This window comes from Monodelphis domestica, chromosome 2 (assembly GCF_027887165.1).
Source record: "Monodelphis domestica isolate mMonDom1 chromosome 2, mMonDom1.pri, whole genome shotgun sequence".
NCBI classification, from domain to species: domain Eukaryota; kingdom Metazoa; phylum Chordata; class Mammalia; order Didelphimorphia; family Didelphidae; genus Monodelphis; species Monodelphis domestica.
Window position 1 is genome coordinate 515,736,630 of NC_077228.1, and position 17,190 is coordinate 515,753,819.

The window sequence follows — 17,190 nt, forward strand, 5'->3', positions numbered from 1 at the left end:
TTAATTTAATTAATTTAATTATTTAATTTAATTAATTAAAGCTCAGTGAGCTTTAATAAGGTGATAGCTATGTGCTTGGGATAGAGAGAAAAACTGAGAGTCCCTGCCTTCAAGGAGCTTATATTCTTTTGGGAAAGAATACACATGAATAGATAAGTATGTATAAAGTGGAGACAAGGGAATTTTGTGGGTTTGGGTGCTAGCAGAGGAGGGGGACATCAGGAAAGTTTCAGGTAGGAGCATAATTTGAAAGGAAACAAGTGAGTTTTAGAGGCAAGGTGAAGTGGAGGTACATTCCAGTATGTTAGAGTCAGTGTAAAGCTACCACAAACTAACCCTTTATTTGTTGTTTTGTTGATTTTAACACAGATTAATCAATCAATCAATCAAGAAACATTCATTAAGCACCTGCCAGTCCCTGTGTTAAGCTCTGGGGATACAAAAAGGGGTCAAAAAGTAGTAAGTAGTACCAAAAAAGTACAGTAGCAAAAAGTAGTACCTGCCTGTTGGGTGCTTACAATCTAATTGGGGAGACAATGTGGAAACAGATATATACAAAACAAATTATATACATGATAAATAGCTGGTAATAAATGGAGGGAAGACACTAGATTGAAGAGGGGTTGGGGAAAGCTTTCAGTAAAAGGTGGGATTTTAGTTGGGACTTAAGAGGTAGAGAGATCAGTAGGCATAGTGAAGGAGGGAAAGCATGCGGTGTAGCAAGAGAAAAACAAACAAACCCAGAGCCGTGAGCTGGAGAGTTTTGTTCATGGAACAACCAAGAAGCCAGTGTCACTGGACCAAAAAATCAATGTTAGGGAATGAGAATAAGAAGACTGGAAAAAGGAGGTTTGGGAGTTATTAAGGGATTTGGAGAGATGCAGGTCAGGCATTTACTGGCAACACTCCTGCTTCTATCTTTCATCAAAGTCATTGATAAAAATTTTCAATGACACATGAACAATTACAAATTTCTTGGGACACTTTACTGGAAATCTCTCTTCAAGATGACATCATCTCAGGAATAATTCACCCTTGTGTTTGTTCATTTAGCTGGTTCCAAATATATCTAAGTCAACCATAACCTATCTTATGTATAAGAAGAGCATCAGATACTTTTCTTAAACCTTGTAATATTCTTGCTACAACATTTCTGTTATCTTTCACTCAATAACCTTCTACAAAAAGGAATACAACTTGTTTTTTATGGAAGAAGCCATGCTGGTTCTTAGTAATCATTGCTTCTCTTTCTAGTAGTTCACTAACATCTCTTCAATAATATTCTCTAGAGTTTTTGCCAGCAGTTAAAGTCAAGCTCAGCAACCTTTTTGGCTAGGGATTTGCCCTCTTGTCCCTGTCTCTGTTTCTCTCATAATTTGGATAGCAGTTGTCTTTATCCAGTCTATTAGCACCTCTCATATTCTCTACCATCTTTTAAAAATCACTTAGCATTCTCATTCATTGGATAGTTTTTAGAAGTACCAAGGAATGTTGACTTAGACCTAGTGGCTTGACAATTCTTTGAAAGGAAGTAGATCTTCTCTTTGTCAATTATTGTTGGTTCATCTTTCTCAGTTTGAAGATTATTCTTCTTGGCAGAGAAAACAGAAGTAAAGTGAGTTGAGCCGTTCTTCCCTTTCTTGGTTGTCCTTTATCATCTTCTTATCCATCATGGATCCTAGTCCTCTCCCTTCTTTGATCTCCCCTTTGTCTCCAGTATTGGGGGAAAAGCCCATTTTTTCATTTTCCTGTTCACCTGATGATCATAGTTCATTCTGAGTTCTATCCCTTTTGACTTTCTTGTAAGATTACTCTTTTTCATCTTCTAGCAAGATGTTTTAAAAATTCAGTTTGGTCAATGAGTTCCCTGTGCATCCATTTGAACTCTTTATTTCTTCTCCTTTCTTTCTCTAGCTTCCTTCAAAGTCAAAGTCAACTGCTAACTCCTGTAGAAGTTTATCTTGATCATTCCCTTCCCTGCCCTCCAAAGTACTTTGGATATTTTTTATATTTATTTATCTGGGTACATATTTTCTCACCCAATTGAATGTAGGCTTCTAAAGGCAGGGACTATCTCAAAGACACAGCATGGTGAATGAATACACTTGGAGCATGGAAAACTTACAGAACCACAGTGGAATGTCAGAATTTGAAGGGACTTTATACATTATTATTATAGCTAGCATCCATATGACCTGCTATATGCCAGGTACTGCTCTAAATACTTTACAAATATTATCTCCTTTGATCTTCACAGCAACCCTGTAGGGTAGGAGCTATTATTATCCCCATTTTAAATTAGGAAACTGAAGCAGAAAATGGTCAAGTGAATTGCCCAGGGTCACATAGCTAATAAGGGTCTGAGGCTGGTTTTGAACTCAGCTTTTCCTAACTCCAGGTCCAGTGATCCATCCATTGTGCTTACAAAAAAGTAATCTTATTGAAATCATATCTGTACAAGAATCCCTTCGTAAGAGACTCTAAGAAGGGTATGTCTAGCTCTTGCTTGATGAAGGCGACTTCACCCCATTAAGGCATCTTATTCTACCTTTGAAGTTTTAAGGATTTCTTTACAACTTTCACCCATTATTCCTTGTTCTGCCTTCTGGGACCACACAGGACAAAGAGCATGATGGACTTTCCAAATTTTGAATCAATCAATCAATCAATCAACCAATCAACAAATGTTCATTATAGACCTACTATGTGCCAGGCACTATATGCTAAGTAGTGGAGACTTGAAGAGAGCAATTCTACATCTTCTGGGTCTCTTCTTCTCCAAACTAAAGATACCCAATTCCTTCTACTGATTCTTGTGTATCCTGAATTGAAGGGTGAGTGCTTGCCAGTTTGTCAATGTCATTCCTAAATAATGTAGCCAGAACTGATTGAACTACTCCGGATACTGTCTGACAAGGGCAGAGTGCAGAGAAAGAATCCTTTCTTATTCCTGGAAAGACTGAAGGGACACATACCAAACAAATCCTGGAATCAATGATGCCCAGAATGCTGATTGAAAGTTAGCAGATCTTCAGTGTAGGAAAGTCTGTGTAGCCTGGAGAAAAGATTTGATGAAAAGAAAATAGAAGAGAAGAGATGAGGGAGGCATATGATCATTGTTTTCAAATATTGGAAGGGTCTTTATGTGGAAAGGGGATTAGATGGTCCTGCCCAAGAGCAATTGGTAGAAATTACAAAGAGAGAAACTGAACCCTGAAGTAAAAGAAAATCATCCTAACATGTAGGAAGTAGAAAGAGGGGGCCGCCTGAGGAAGTGATGACTTCTTCATCATTGGGGGTCATAGACAATGTTTGGATGACATTTTGTTAGAGATGCTGTAGTGTAGATTCCTGTTCAGAGGTGGGCTAGATAGTCCCTAAAGTCCCTTCTCATACTGAGATTTTGTGATTCTATAATTTACCTATTTTCCCTGTGCATGTTGTGTGTGTGTGTGTGTGTGTGTGTGTGTGTGTGTGTTAAAATCTCAAGGTTGCTATTAGTCCCTTCAACATGACTTGTAGAGCACATTAGTTCTCTGATATTATTAAATAGTCTGCCTGGGTACTCTTGGTATAAAGTCTTTAAGGGATATGTCTTCTTGAAGCCTCTAGTGATGATTTTTTATTCTAATATATATATTTTTCTGCTCCTAGTGCCTTGCCCACTCATGATATAACACATTTGTCTTCATAAGGGAATGTGACTCAGAGCTTATGCCACCAACGGCTACAAGTCACTTAGGAAGGATGAATACAGTAGCACTGATGAGTGGGGAAGGCACACGATGGCTTTCCAAGAGCAAACTAATACATCATTTTTGTCCCTTCTCAGCTTCATCAACAACCAGGTGGCAGGAGAGAGAAGATAAATACTTAATACTCTCAACAGTCTTACTGATAGTGACCCAATCATAGAGGGAGATTGAGCAAAACGATGCAGTAATGATGGGCAAGACAAATATGCAACTTATTGTTCATTACTGAAACACAGGAAGCTGGTATGATGGAGCTTGTTAGGAGACTCCCCAAGAGCTGTGAGATGATACTAGACAGGGATTGGTCAAAAGATCTAGGAATGTTTACCCTGGAGAATAGAAGACTCAAGGGAAACGAGCTAGCTATCTTCAGGTATTTGAAGAGGGATGAGAAATGTTTTGCTTGACTCCAGAAGGTCAGACTAGGAGCATTTGAAATCATAAACCAGGGAATCTAGACTTGATAAAAAGAAGAATTTCCTAACTATTGTTGTTGGTCTATTGTTTCAGTCTTGTCTGACTCTTTATGACCCCGCTTGGGGTTTTCTTGGCAAAGATACTAGAGTGGTTTGCCATTTCCTTCTCCAGCTCATGACAGAAGAGTGAACTGAGGCAAACAGTGTTAAGTGACTTGCCCAGGGTCACACAGCTGGTAAGTGTCCGAGACAGACTTAAACTCAGAAAATTGAATCTTCTTGATTCTAGACCTGGTACTCTATCCATTTCACCACTTAGCTGTCCATTGAAGCTATCTAAGAGTGATGTGGGCAGTATGGGGGTAAAGGATATCTTACAGGTATTTAGTGTTATGCGTTAGGATGAGAGAGAAGGCCAGTTTAGTTGGGTTAGAGTGAAAGAGTTGGGTGAGGGGGTCAGTAGTGTCCAACAAGGTTAGAAGAAAGAATCAAATTGAATAGGGCTTTAAAGGCTAAATGGAGGCACTTATATTTATTCTAAAAGGAATAGGAAGCCACTGAAGTTAATTGGGTAAAGGGATCACATGGTTAGCTCTTTACTTAAAGAAAATTACAGTAGGTGGGATGATAGAAAAGGCAAGATTATCAATTGATTGTGTATATTTGGAATGTGGGAGAGTTAGGAGATCAGTATAATGCTGAGATTAAGATCCTGGGGATCTGGAAGGATGTTGGTATCCCTAACTGAAATAGGGATATTTGGAAGAGGGGTGGACTTAGTGAGAAAGAGAATGAGTTGAGTTTGGGAAATATTGAGTTTAAGATATCTCCAGAACATACAGTTTGAGATGTCCATTCAGTAATTGGTGATGTAGGACTAAAATATGGAGAACTCCTTTCTTCTAATCACACAAACCCTCATCACTTATCACAGAGATTATTTCAACAGTCTCCTCATTGGCCTCCCTGCCTTGAGTCTCTCATCACCTCAGTCCATCCCACCATCTCCCCAATCAACTTTAGTGGCTTCCTATTCCTTTTAGGATAAATAAAATACAAGTGCCTCCATTTATCCTTTAAAGCCTTATAAAACTTGACCCTTTCAAGGAATTTGCCAAGAAAGGGAATCAGATGCTGTCACTAGGCTTCACTGAAGTGAGGACCTTGGTAAGTTTGAACAAATTCAATTTTTAATGTACCCTGAAGCATGTTTGCAAGACTACCTCCAGCTTTATTCAGTAGCTCATGAGAAATATTGGAGGGACTGAACCAGGGTTGAAGGTTGGCAAGAGAAGAGCAGGGGTGGAACAAGGAGGCCAGGTATTCAAGAGTAGAAGATGGTATAGAGTTGAAGTGGTCAACTATTTTCTATTTTATCCAAATGGAGGAAATCACTAATTCTTGAAATATTAAAGTTCTCGTCAAGAAAGATGTTATATGATTGATGAGGCTATATGCTAATGCTTGTCATATGTTGGACCTCTACTTTTAGGCAGGGAGGCTAATGGTTATATCGTTAAAATTGGACACCAGGATCTAGGTCTTAGTTTTGTTTTCCAATGAAAACCTGAATTCTACATCTCAATTTCCTCCTCTATAAAATATAGCTCATTATTCCTTTCTCACTTTCTCCCTCATACTTGAGAAGCCTATTCTCTGAGTAATATATGGTAAATCAATCCTAAAGCCTGTGGTGTGGTGGATATCAGTATGACCGATGGAGATTTGACCCAAGAGACAGAGACCAGAGTAATGTGGTATAGCAGGGTTTATTTGAAGTAGCAAGGGGGTCCAGTGCCAAGAGAATTGGCAAGAGAGTTCCATGTGGGGATAAAGCAGTGGCAAGGGGTAACCTGGTGCCAGTAGAATTGCTGAGGCAGTCCCCTGGGGGGGGAAATGGAAGAGAGGAGAGGCAAAGAGGAGTCCGATTGCCAGTAGATGGCTATGGCGTCCCATCTGTATGGGGGGAGATATTAAGGTCTTATAGGTTTGAGGAAGGAAGGGGGTATAAGGGACAAGGCAACTGGGATTGCCCCTATTGTTTGTCTCTGGGGAAGGTGAGCTACTTCGATTAAATTCATTGGATGTCCTGATCTCTGGGAATGGAGCAGCTGGTTCTCAGGAATGGGAAGTTCTGATGCTCAGCCACGCAGGGCAGATTGAGGAACAAAGTCCTGGTGTTCTACCAGGTGTTTCTGGGGCTTAGCAGATGTTGGAGGGGGTGACAAAGGTCTGTCAGTGGGTAAGGTCATGGACTTGGAGTCAGGAAGGTTTAGGCTCACATAGTAGGTGCTTTATAAATGCTTATTTCCTTTCCTTACCTTCCCCTCTATTCTTTCAGGGAATTGGTGGTTCCCTCTCAGAATATATTTTAGTCCTGATTTTGCTCCTAATTTTCCATGTGATCTTTACTGAGGCATCTAACCTCCCTGGGCTTCAGCTTCATCTGTCAAGTAGGGATAAAAATAATTTATTCCATCTAACTTCCTGGATTGCAATTGTAACAGTTAAAATTCAACTGTTCTGATTAAAATTTAGGGGAAACTGAGGCAAGAAGAGATTAGTTTCTCTCTGCAAGGAGTATTGTATTTTTTAGGATTTTATTTAAGATAAGGAATTTAAGAAAATACAAATAGGAAAAGCACGTATCTAGGCCCAGAGAACCTATTCACGACCACTCACATCTTGCCTGCTAGGTGGAGAGCCACATGTGCTCCGAACCAGAAGTAGGAAAAGAGCACCAGGAGCCTTTACAGCCAGGTTAAATAGAAATTTTTGACCTCTCCCAGGTGGAAATCTCAGTGACATTAGAGGGCATTCTGGGAACTAGCAAGGACTCCTGGGGATTGGTGTCCGGAGTTCAAGTCTCCATTTTTACATTTCACCATGTGATCATTTGGGAAGAGGACTTCCCCAAAGGATCATGAAAACATAATCAACTTAAGGATTACAATAATTTGAGGATAAGAGGAAAAAAAAGAAGAAAACCAATAATTGCTAGACACATTGACAAAAAACCAGTCAGGGGGCAGTCCCCTTTGGCATGAAAGTATACATTCAAATAAATGTTCAATCAACCACACCCAAAGTTCATTCTTGTGCAGCTTGTGGTCTGGAGGCTTCTTCATGGTGTCTTCTCCAATAGTTCAGTTTCTGGATTCAGAGAGGTATCATCTTTCTTTACCTAAAATTCTTCTTAAAAGGAATTTAAAGGGGGCAGCTGGGTAGCTCAGTGGATTAAGAGCCAGTCCTAGAGACGGGAGGTCCTAGGTTCAAATCTGGCCTCAGCCACTTCCTAGCTGTGTGATCCTGGGCAAGTCACTTGACCCCCATTGCCTAGCCCTTACCACTCTTGTGCCTTGGAGCCCATACACAGTATTGACTCCAAGATGGAAGGTAAGGGTTTAAAAAAAAAAGGAATTTAAACTTTACAATTTAAATAATAATAATTTTTACATTTCCCCATGTTGTGGGTGATTGAGAAAAAAACAAAACAACACAGGATCACTTAGGGATGTATGGCTGAGTATGAGGTATATGAATCAAGTGGTAAGAGAAATTAAAAAGACATCAGAAAAATCCAAATAAAAACATTCTGGATGAAAATATAGACTATTAAAGTCTTATGTGTAAAAATTCCATGTAAAAGAAAAATAAATCTATAACAGGTCCTTTAGTTAGGGCCAAATTAAAATGATCTAAGCAATGATGCATTTATCCAGTCAGTAGCCAGGACTACAGAAAGGTACCACACTATGAAAGACAGAAAAAAGGGACCAGATCATAGAAGCCAGGTAGGAGCCAAGGTTTTGGGATACTCATCTGTAAGTATTTTAAGAGTGAGTGTGGACACAAGGAAACTTATGTTATAACAATGTTAAACACAGTAACCTTGAGTCTTCACACTTGGTTCAAGACCTTTGCATTGGCCTTGAAGTGCATCTGTCTGTCCTGTATTGGCTTTTCTCTGGCCCTGTGCAATGGCTCTTTTGTGTGTATCTTGTCCTGGAATCAGACAGAATTATTAAGCAAAGTCCCATAATTTTTTAAAAAAGAATTAGCGGCATCATTTTTATAGTCTCAAGTTTTAGGGGCATGCATTAGCAAATGTATTTTAAAACTTATATTACTGCAAAATCAAAAAGTTAAAGAAAATCTAAATGCTGGTGACATGTGCTTCAAATATAAAAAGGAGAGAAAAAATAAAAAAACTGAAATAGCATATTTCACATGCAAGAAAAATATAATAAAAGAGTTTTAAAAATAAAAATGTAGCTTATAATCATTGACACACTGTGTCAGCTAAGAAAATATAGAATGCAAGGCTTTCTCACCAAAAATGAGATCCATTTCCTCTTCATATCTGGCCATGATCCACTGTGAGTGAAAGCAAATGAATTGAGCAGTAGTACAAATATGTAGTTATCAATATCCCCAAAATTCTCAAAAGCCCAATTAATTACAATAGCAAACAAACACACTATCATATTTCACATAATTTGCTGTATGGCATTTTTTAAAAAAATGGATACTTGTCACAAGTTTTTACAAATGTAGCAGATCTTTCAACCTTGGTAGCAAACATATTTTTAAACAAAGTAAAACTCATTTTTTGGTTTTAGAACATCATCAAGAATTCTAGATATCATTCTGGTGGAAGTAAAGTAGTGAGCTGAAGAGTTATAAATGAGAGATGCTCCTTTTTTGGAGGCTTTTTAGGGATGCAAATGCCCTGAGATTAACTGCCCAACTTCCATTCACATATTTAGAAATGCAGGAAGGTTGGGGGTTATAATTGTATTTCACTTCAGCTATTAGAATGGGCCTTACACCACGTGGTAGGGGCAGGCAAAATAACCAGAGATTGTTAAGAAAAAATTCTAAAAATTTTGCCTAGAAAACCCTTAAAATCAATTTGAGATATTTAGCTCATTAAATTTTCCAAAGGTTGTTATGCAATTGTAACCAGTTCTGATGAAGCCCATCTATCCTCTTTTTGACAATTTACAAAGTCAAAAATAGAAAGGCTGTTTTTTCATATATGGGCTTAATTACAATGATATTTGTTCAATATGGTTATAGGGGAAAAGCAACAGAATATAACAGTTGTTAAAACTCAGTACATTAAAATGATTCAGTGTAACAGAATAGTATTGGATGCATTAATATATGAACTTAAAATCACAAAGTTAAATCTTAAACAAAGCAAATAGTAAAATGCAATAGAATACAGAGATTTGTATAAACCAATGGAGTCTGAAATGCCTTAAAAATATAACCTCCAGTCTCTTTAAAGTTCCTTGGGTTTTTATCCATTTAGATGCTTATTGTCTGAAGGCAGATTGGTAATGGTTAAGCAATGGGGTGACCCATCCGGGGCCACACAGCTGGGAAGTATCTGAGGCCAGATTTCAACTGAGGACCTCCCATCTCTAGGCCTGGCTCTCAGTCCACTGAGACACCCAGCTGCCTCCCCAAAGTTAGCTAAAGGGTTGTAGGGAGCTGAATTTTTTCCCTGACATGCAGGTGAAGTTAATAAAAGGATCAATGCAATTAAAAGATATCCTTGAAAAATAGCCATGCTTTTAAGTTCCTGTTTGGGAAAAAAAAAACCTTTCTTCTTTCCCTCTACTTTCTCCCCTCCTACAATAACCCCAGTCCATGTGGAGGCTTAATCTTAGCCTAAGGGAAAATTACCCCATTTTTTACCAGCTGGTAGAAATGATTCCTGGGTGATGAGCAATCTGCTCCAAGGCTAGAGTTTTGCTGGGGCCGGTGGGCAGATCACCAGGTGATAGAGATCTGGGTTGAATCAGGTGGGCCAGGTGAGTGAAAGACCAGGCGCAGGAGCCGCCAGAGAAACAGGCAGGCAGAACGAAGCAGCCAGGAACCAGGTGAATGGCAAATAGCAAACAGGTCTGGAGCAGGGGCTGCAGGCAGGAACACACTCAGGTAGGGAGAAGCGGCCGAGCCAAGCCGGGCGGGAGGGAAGGACTCAAGAAAGTCCGAAGCGGAGTTTTCTAAAGAAGCATCTTGGAGACATGTGGCTTAAAAAAAAAAAAAAAACCAAACAAACAAACTAGGCACTAGCTATTAAAGGCTGATCAGAAGATTGTGGGTATTGTTTCCCAAAGTGGTATGCCAAACTGTAATAATTAAAATTTAACTGTTATGATTAAAATTTAAGGGAAACTGAGACAAGTAGAGATTAGTTTCTCTCTGTATTATATTTTTAGAGTTTTATTTAAGATAAGGAATTTAAGAAAATACAAGTAGGAAAAGCATGTATCTAGGCCCAGAGAGCCTATTCACGACCACTCACATCTTGCCTGCTAGGTGGAGAGCCGCGTGTGCTCTGAAGAGGAAGTAGGAAAAGAGCACCAGTAGCCTTTACAGCCAGGTTAAATAGAAATTTTTGACCTCTCCCAGGTGGAAATCTCAGTGACATTAGAGGGCATTCTGGGAACTAGCAAGGACTCCTGGGGATTGGAGTCTGGAGTTCAAGTCTCCATTTTTACACAATGGAGTAGGGTGCAGTAGAAAGAGTCTCTGGATTTGGAGTCCTGGAACCTGAGTTTTAATCATGGCTTTGATACTGACTTGCCATGTGACCTAGTGCAAATCTGTCTCCATGTCTCCAAGTCCCCATTCCTTCACACCACACTCTTCTCCCTTCCTATTTTCTTCATCTATAAAAGGAGGAGGGTGGACTAATGATCTCGAAGTCCCTTCCAGCTCTAAATTGGCTGACCTAGGATCAAATAAGATCACCATATGTGAAAAGTAGCAGGTCTTCTACAAGCATTACTGTGAAGAGCGATGTCATCAATGCTATTCTTATCTATCGTGTGTGAGGAAGTGTGGCTGCTTGCTGGTCATTCACTTGTCACTCTGGCCTCACTTCCACAGTGGTAGCTTGATCTAAGCCTCAGGATGGGGCAGAGCATGCATTGGACAACTGGCATTCCAGGTGTCCAATTACACATGTCCCTTTCCCCCATTCTTTGAAAATAATCTGGCTGCCTTTGCAGCATTTTCTGAATGGGGCAGTTTGTGGACTTGCTCCTTTCTGGGTGATTCCATTTAATTTTCATGGGATTAAATCATGAAATGGACCTCAGTGGTCATCTAGCTCAGGTGTCCTTAATCTGGAGCCTATGAACCTGTGTTAGAAATATTTTGATATAATTAGTATTTTATTGATAGTATTTATGCATTGAAAAACATGGCAAGATTCCCAAAGAGCTTGATGACCCAAATAAAAATGGTAAAGCACCTCTAACAATCCAACTCTTGTTTTTTAGGCGAGGAAGCTGGGCCCCAAAGAGAGGGACCAATCTGCTTTCAAAATCGGGGTCTACTCTACTTTTCTCACCTTCTTTAAGAGAGGGTGTTCCAAAAGTTTTAGTGTCTGTTTGCACAGCAGCCCTGCCCCTCCCAATCCATTTCCAATGATTATTCATTGATTGTTCCCTTTTGACCTGCTATTTCTTGGAATTCTTCTCTTTCTTCAAAGCTCCACTTCCAGGATGAAACCTTCCCTGATTCTGCCTCTCCCCAATTGCTAGTACCTCTCTCCCTTCTCAATTACTTTATTTTTATGAACTTAGAAATACACATGTCGTCTGCTCAGATGGAATGTAGTCTCTTGGAGGATAGAGCCTGTTTCGTTTTTGGCTTTATACCCCCAGCATCCATTACAGTGCCTGATACAAAGAAGGTCATTAAAAGGCAGAGTGCTGGACTTAGAGTCAAGAAGATCTGAGTTCATATCCAGTTAAGGGCCCTTAGTGTGTTACCTCAACAAGTTATACCCTCACACTTCCTCAGTTTTCTAATCTGTAAAATGGGGATAATAATAGCATCTCCCTCTCAGGGTTTTTTTTGAGGATCAAATAAGATAATATTTGAATAACACTTTTAAATCTTAATGTTCTACATAAATGTTAGCTGTTATTAGTAACAATGAATTTGATAAATAATAAAACTTAAAAAGAATAATGATGCATTGTCAATTGCTTGATTGCCCAAGGTCATAGACATAAATATTCTTTAAGTAGTAATAAGATTTAGAGTTGGAAGAGACTCCAGGGATCATCCATGTGAACTCCCTTGTTTTACAGATGAGAAAACTGAGGCCCAGAAAGGTTAAGCAGTTTTCAAAAGTTAGTAAGTTTCTGAGATCAAATTTGACCTAAGAGCCAGGGAATGCTTTCCACTGCCTCAAATCTTCTGAATTTTATTTAATGTTCCTTCTTGTCTTCTTGATATAAGGGAAAGAAAAAAAATCTCCTGAAGCCAAATAATACACACTAGCAAAGTAATGTTTTACTAGCACAGAAGCATATGTCTGCTGGCAATAACTTTACTTTTTTCCAATGCATTTGTCAGAACTCCTTAAAAACTTCCATCTTCCTTCTGAAAATTGCTTCCCAGCAGCATCTAAAGCTTAATCGATTGTATATTATTTGGAGTCTTGAGAACGTTGATCAAGATGAAATTTTTTAGACACGTAATTCAGGATGCAGGGAGCATAGCATGTTGGTCCTTGGCTGGCTCCTCTGTAGAAGGGAAATTGTAATATTCTCCCTGCTCCAAATCAGGGGTGCTGAAGCAGATGCTCTCCTGAGGTCCCTTTTTGGCTGTAAGGCAATTCAATGAAGTACCATTGTTATTTATTATTATTATTATTAATACATTGTTATTTATTCTGCTGAGAAACAACTTATCAGAAGGGGTTGGGGGGCCATCCTTGGATTCAGAAAGACCTTGGTTTCCAGTCTTGCCCTTGAACGCATACTAGGTGTGTAACCCTGGGGAAGGGTCCCCTTACATCTCAGTGCCCAGGTAATTTCTTTTTTTTTTTAAACCTTACCTTCCTTCTTGGAGTCAATACTGTGTATTGGCTCCAAGGCAGGAGAGTGGTAAGGGCTAGGCAATGGGGGTCAAGTGACTTGCCCAGGGTCATACAGCTGGGAAGTACCAGGTAATTTCTAAGAAGAGATGTCACAGAGTTAGGTATCCACCTAAGTTGGTGGAGGAAGTTTTCTTTCTTGGGAATTCCCTCCAGCAGTAAAATCACAGGAGGTTTTCCAAACCAGTCCCTGAAACCACATTTCTTTAGTGCCTACTCTGTGCTCAGTGCTGGGAATATGAAAATGCAAAATGAGCACTGCCCCTTTCTTCAAGTCTTATGGGGATATGGCAGGCAACCAAAGAAACAGATACAAATGAGGATGTGATGGGGCAAAGGAGAGATCCAGAGGAAATCCTCAAGGGAAGGAGGAGGGAGAGGTCCTACTTGATTGAGATCATGGGAGGCTTCATGATGGGGGTGACAGCTGAGCTGAGCCTCAGAGGAAGAAGATTTCAGTGCTTGTTAATTGGTTGATTTTTGGATTGCTGTGAAGTTGGGTCTCTGATGGCTAGTTCTCCTTATGGTAATGGAGAAAAGGGAGGGAGAAGCATGAGGGTGGGGCATGGCAGTGGAAGAAAGACAGGAAGTCGTGTCCTTCCTGTCTTTGATTTTTTTCCCCTTTAATTATTCTAAGTGATGAGTTTAGGCAAAACTGTCCTAAGGGAAAGACCATTTTTGTCTTATCTCTCTATTTCAGGGCCTTTTCCCTCCGTCAAAATCCATTCTCAGAACAGGCATCATCAGGCTTTCCTAACTCAGTATGAATTGAGATCAGTCATCTCCTGACTCCAGACATTTTCACTGACTGTCCCCATGTATGGTATTCTATTTTCCATCTTTTCCATTTCTGAGCTTCCCTGGCTTCTTCAAATTCCAGCTGAAATGCCTCATTCTACAGGAATGTAGAATACCCCAATCTCTCTTACCCCTAATGCCTTTCATCTCTTGCTTATATCCAATGTATCCCATATTTAGTTTATTCATTCAGTTATTTGCTTATGGTTTCTCCCATTAGCCTGAGGGATTTAAAAAAAATAAAAAAAATCCTTACCCTCCATCTTAGAATCAATACTGTATATTATTTCCAAGGTGGAGGAGTGGTAAGGGTTAGACAATAGGGGTTAAGTGACTTGCCCAGGGTTACACAGCTAGGAAGTGTCTGAGGCCAGACTTGAACTCAGAACCTCCTGTCTCTCTGGGCCTGGCTCTCAATATACTGAGACATCTAGCTGCCTTGGCCTGAAAGATTCTTGAGATCAGGAATTGTCTTTTACTTTTCTTTGCACTCCCAGCACTTAACAAAGTACCTAGTATACAGTAGGTGCTTAATAACTGACCAAAGTCTCTGTTTTCAAGGAGATCAAAATCATATACAATCAGAGATTTAAAAAAAGACCTTGGTAGATATCTGTTCTTTATTTGACAGTGAAGGAAACTGAGACCCGGGAAGGGAAAAGGATTATGCCCAGGGTTATACACCAAATGACTGGCCAAACTGGAACCTAGGTCCCCTGATTCCCAGACCATAGTTCTTTTCTGCAGACCAAGGGTCCCCAATCCTTTTTGTGTGTGTCTGGATCCTTTTGGCAGCAGTTTGGTGTTCTATAGATCCTGTATCAAGGTACTATTTTTAATAAGTGAAAGAAATGCTAAATTTCAGCTAGAGGTTTCTTGAAAGATAAATTTTCCCCCATCCAAGTTCGTTCACAGATACCCTGAAATCTATCCATGGACTGATTGAATTTGTGGAGGGGTTTGTGTCCTTTGCCTCCTCCCTATTACCTAAGTATCATTGTACTCCCAGGGGTATTTGTTTTGTAAGCCATGGCTCTAGAATCCTCGATTTAGACCTTGAAGGGAGCTTAAAGACCAACTAGTTTGAACTCTTAATTTTACAGATGAAACAGAGACCTACATACCAGTAAGTGGCAAAGCTGGGATATGAACCTAGGTCCTCTGACTCCAAATTCTTTCCATTGTACTACACCGCTCTAATTATGAAAAGACATTTTTCTTTGTCCCCTTTCAAGGAATTTTAGGCATATTAAATCAGGTAAAGAAGAAGTGTTAAGGGAAGGAGGTGGAGGGGTCTTCTCAGAGCCTCTGATTTGGTTGGTTGCCTATTCATCCGACCCAAGGATCAAGGCATTGGTACAGAGGAATTCATAGGCAAGCCTCTGATCTCATGGCTTGTGGGATGAGTGGAGACTTTCTGTGTATTTCAGAGCCAGCAGGGAGGATGGACGATGAAGGCAGCCGAGAACAATGGTACCTATTGTCCATTCCACGAACAAGATTCTCTTCTTCATGACATTTTTTAATTTAAAAAAGGGAGCAGGTATATCGATATCAGTGTTAAGCTTTGCCACTATGACTATAAGCCTTTGTAAGAAACTAAAGCTCTCTCCAGTTGATTGTTGGAATTTAAAAAACAGAAAAATATAGCATTTAGCAGGACATGATTGGCTGTAAACTTCTTTAGGTACTTTGATTCCAAGGGAATGCTGCTATGTTTTGGAGGAATCCTAGCTGGTGTGGCTATAATATTTTTCTCTCTTTTCTGAAGCACCATAATAGAGCATGAGTTCAAATCTTGTCTCTGATGTTTACCATCTGTGTGACTGTGGACATGCCATTGCATTTGCCTCATCTATAAAGTGAAGGTTAGATTTAATGGCACCCAAGGTGCTTTCTAACTTTATGTGTACGATTCTTCTTGTGTAACCTCAAGCTAGTTGCTTGACTTCCCTGGCCCTTATTTAAATTATTGATAAAATGAGGATATTGTTCTAGGTCTTCAGAGTTTCCTTTTAATTCTACACTTCTCTGATTTTATGATAATAATAGGTTTCTCCTTTTAGGGGAACTTATTCCATTCCTATATGATATCTATGTCACTTAAAAAAACCAAACTCTTACCTTCTGTCTTGGTTTCAATTCTAAGACAGAAGAGTAGCAAGGACTAGGGTCACACAGCTAGAAAGTGTCTGGGACCAGATTTGATCCCAGGTACTCCTGAGTCCAGGCCTGGCTCTCTATCCATTGTGCCACCTATATGCCCCGCCTGTGTAACTTTATTATATATTTTTTCTTTTGTGTTTCTTTTTTCCTTTTATTTATTTTTAAAAATTTATTTAATTAGTCAATTTAGAATATTTTTCCATGGTTACATGGATCATATTCTTTCCCTCCCTTTCTCTCCCTCCCACTCCCATAGCTGATGTCAAATTCCACTGGGTTTTATATGTGACCTTGATCAAAACCTATTTCCATATTATTGATATTTGCACTAGGGTGATAATTTAGAGTCTACATCCCCAATCATATCCCCATCAAACTATGTGATCAAGTAGTTGTTTTTTTCTTCTGTGTTTCTACTCCCACAGTTTTCCCTCTGAATGTAGATGGTGTTCTTTCTCATAAATCCCTCAGAATTGTTCTGGATCATTGCATTGCTATTAATAGCGATTACATTTGATTGTACCACAGTGTATCAGTCTCTTTGTATAATGTTTTCCTGGTTCTGCTCCTTTTACTCTGCATCAATTCCTGGAGGTCATTCCAGTTCACATGGAATTCCTCCAATTCATTATTCCTTTGGGCATAATAGTATTCCATAACCAACATATACCACAATTTGTTCAGCCATTTCCCATTTTTTTGCTACAACAAAGAACACGGCTATGAATATTATTGTACAAGTTTTTTTTTTTCTTATCTCTTTGGGGTACAAACCCAGCAGTGCTATGGGTGGATCAAAGGGCAGACAGTCTTTTAGGACCCTTTGGGCATAGTTCAAAATTGCCCTCCAGAATGGTTGGATCAATTCACAACTCTACCAGCAATGCATTAATGTCCCAATTTTGCCACATCCCCTCCAACATTCATAACTTTCCTTTGCTGTCAGGTTAGCTAGTCTGCTAGGTGTGAGGTGATACCTTAGAGTTGTTTTGATTTGCATTTCTCTGATTATAAGAGATTTAGAAAATTTTTTCACATGCTTATTGACAGTTTTGATTTCTTTATCTGAACATTGTCTATTCATGTCCCTTGCCCATTTATCAATTGGTGAATTGTTTGATTTTTTGGTATAATTGATTTA

The 17,190-nt window shown here is 39.4% G+C and overlaps 1 protein-coding gene across 2 annotated transcripts in view; it reads left to right on the forward strand.

Moving 5' to 3' along the window:
• The window catches only part of CALN1 (calneuron 1), a 529,462-nt gene that overhangs the window by 155,946 nt on the left and 356,326 nt on the right, over positions 1 to 17,190 (forward strand). The gene's annotated exons all lie outside the window — the stretch shown is intronic.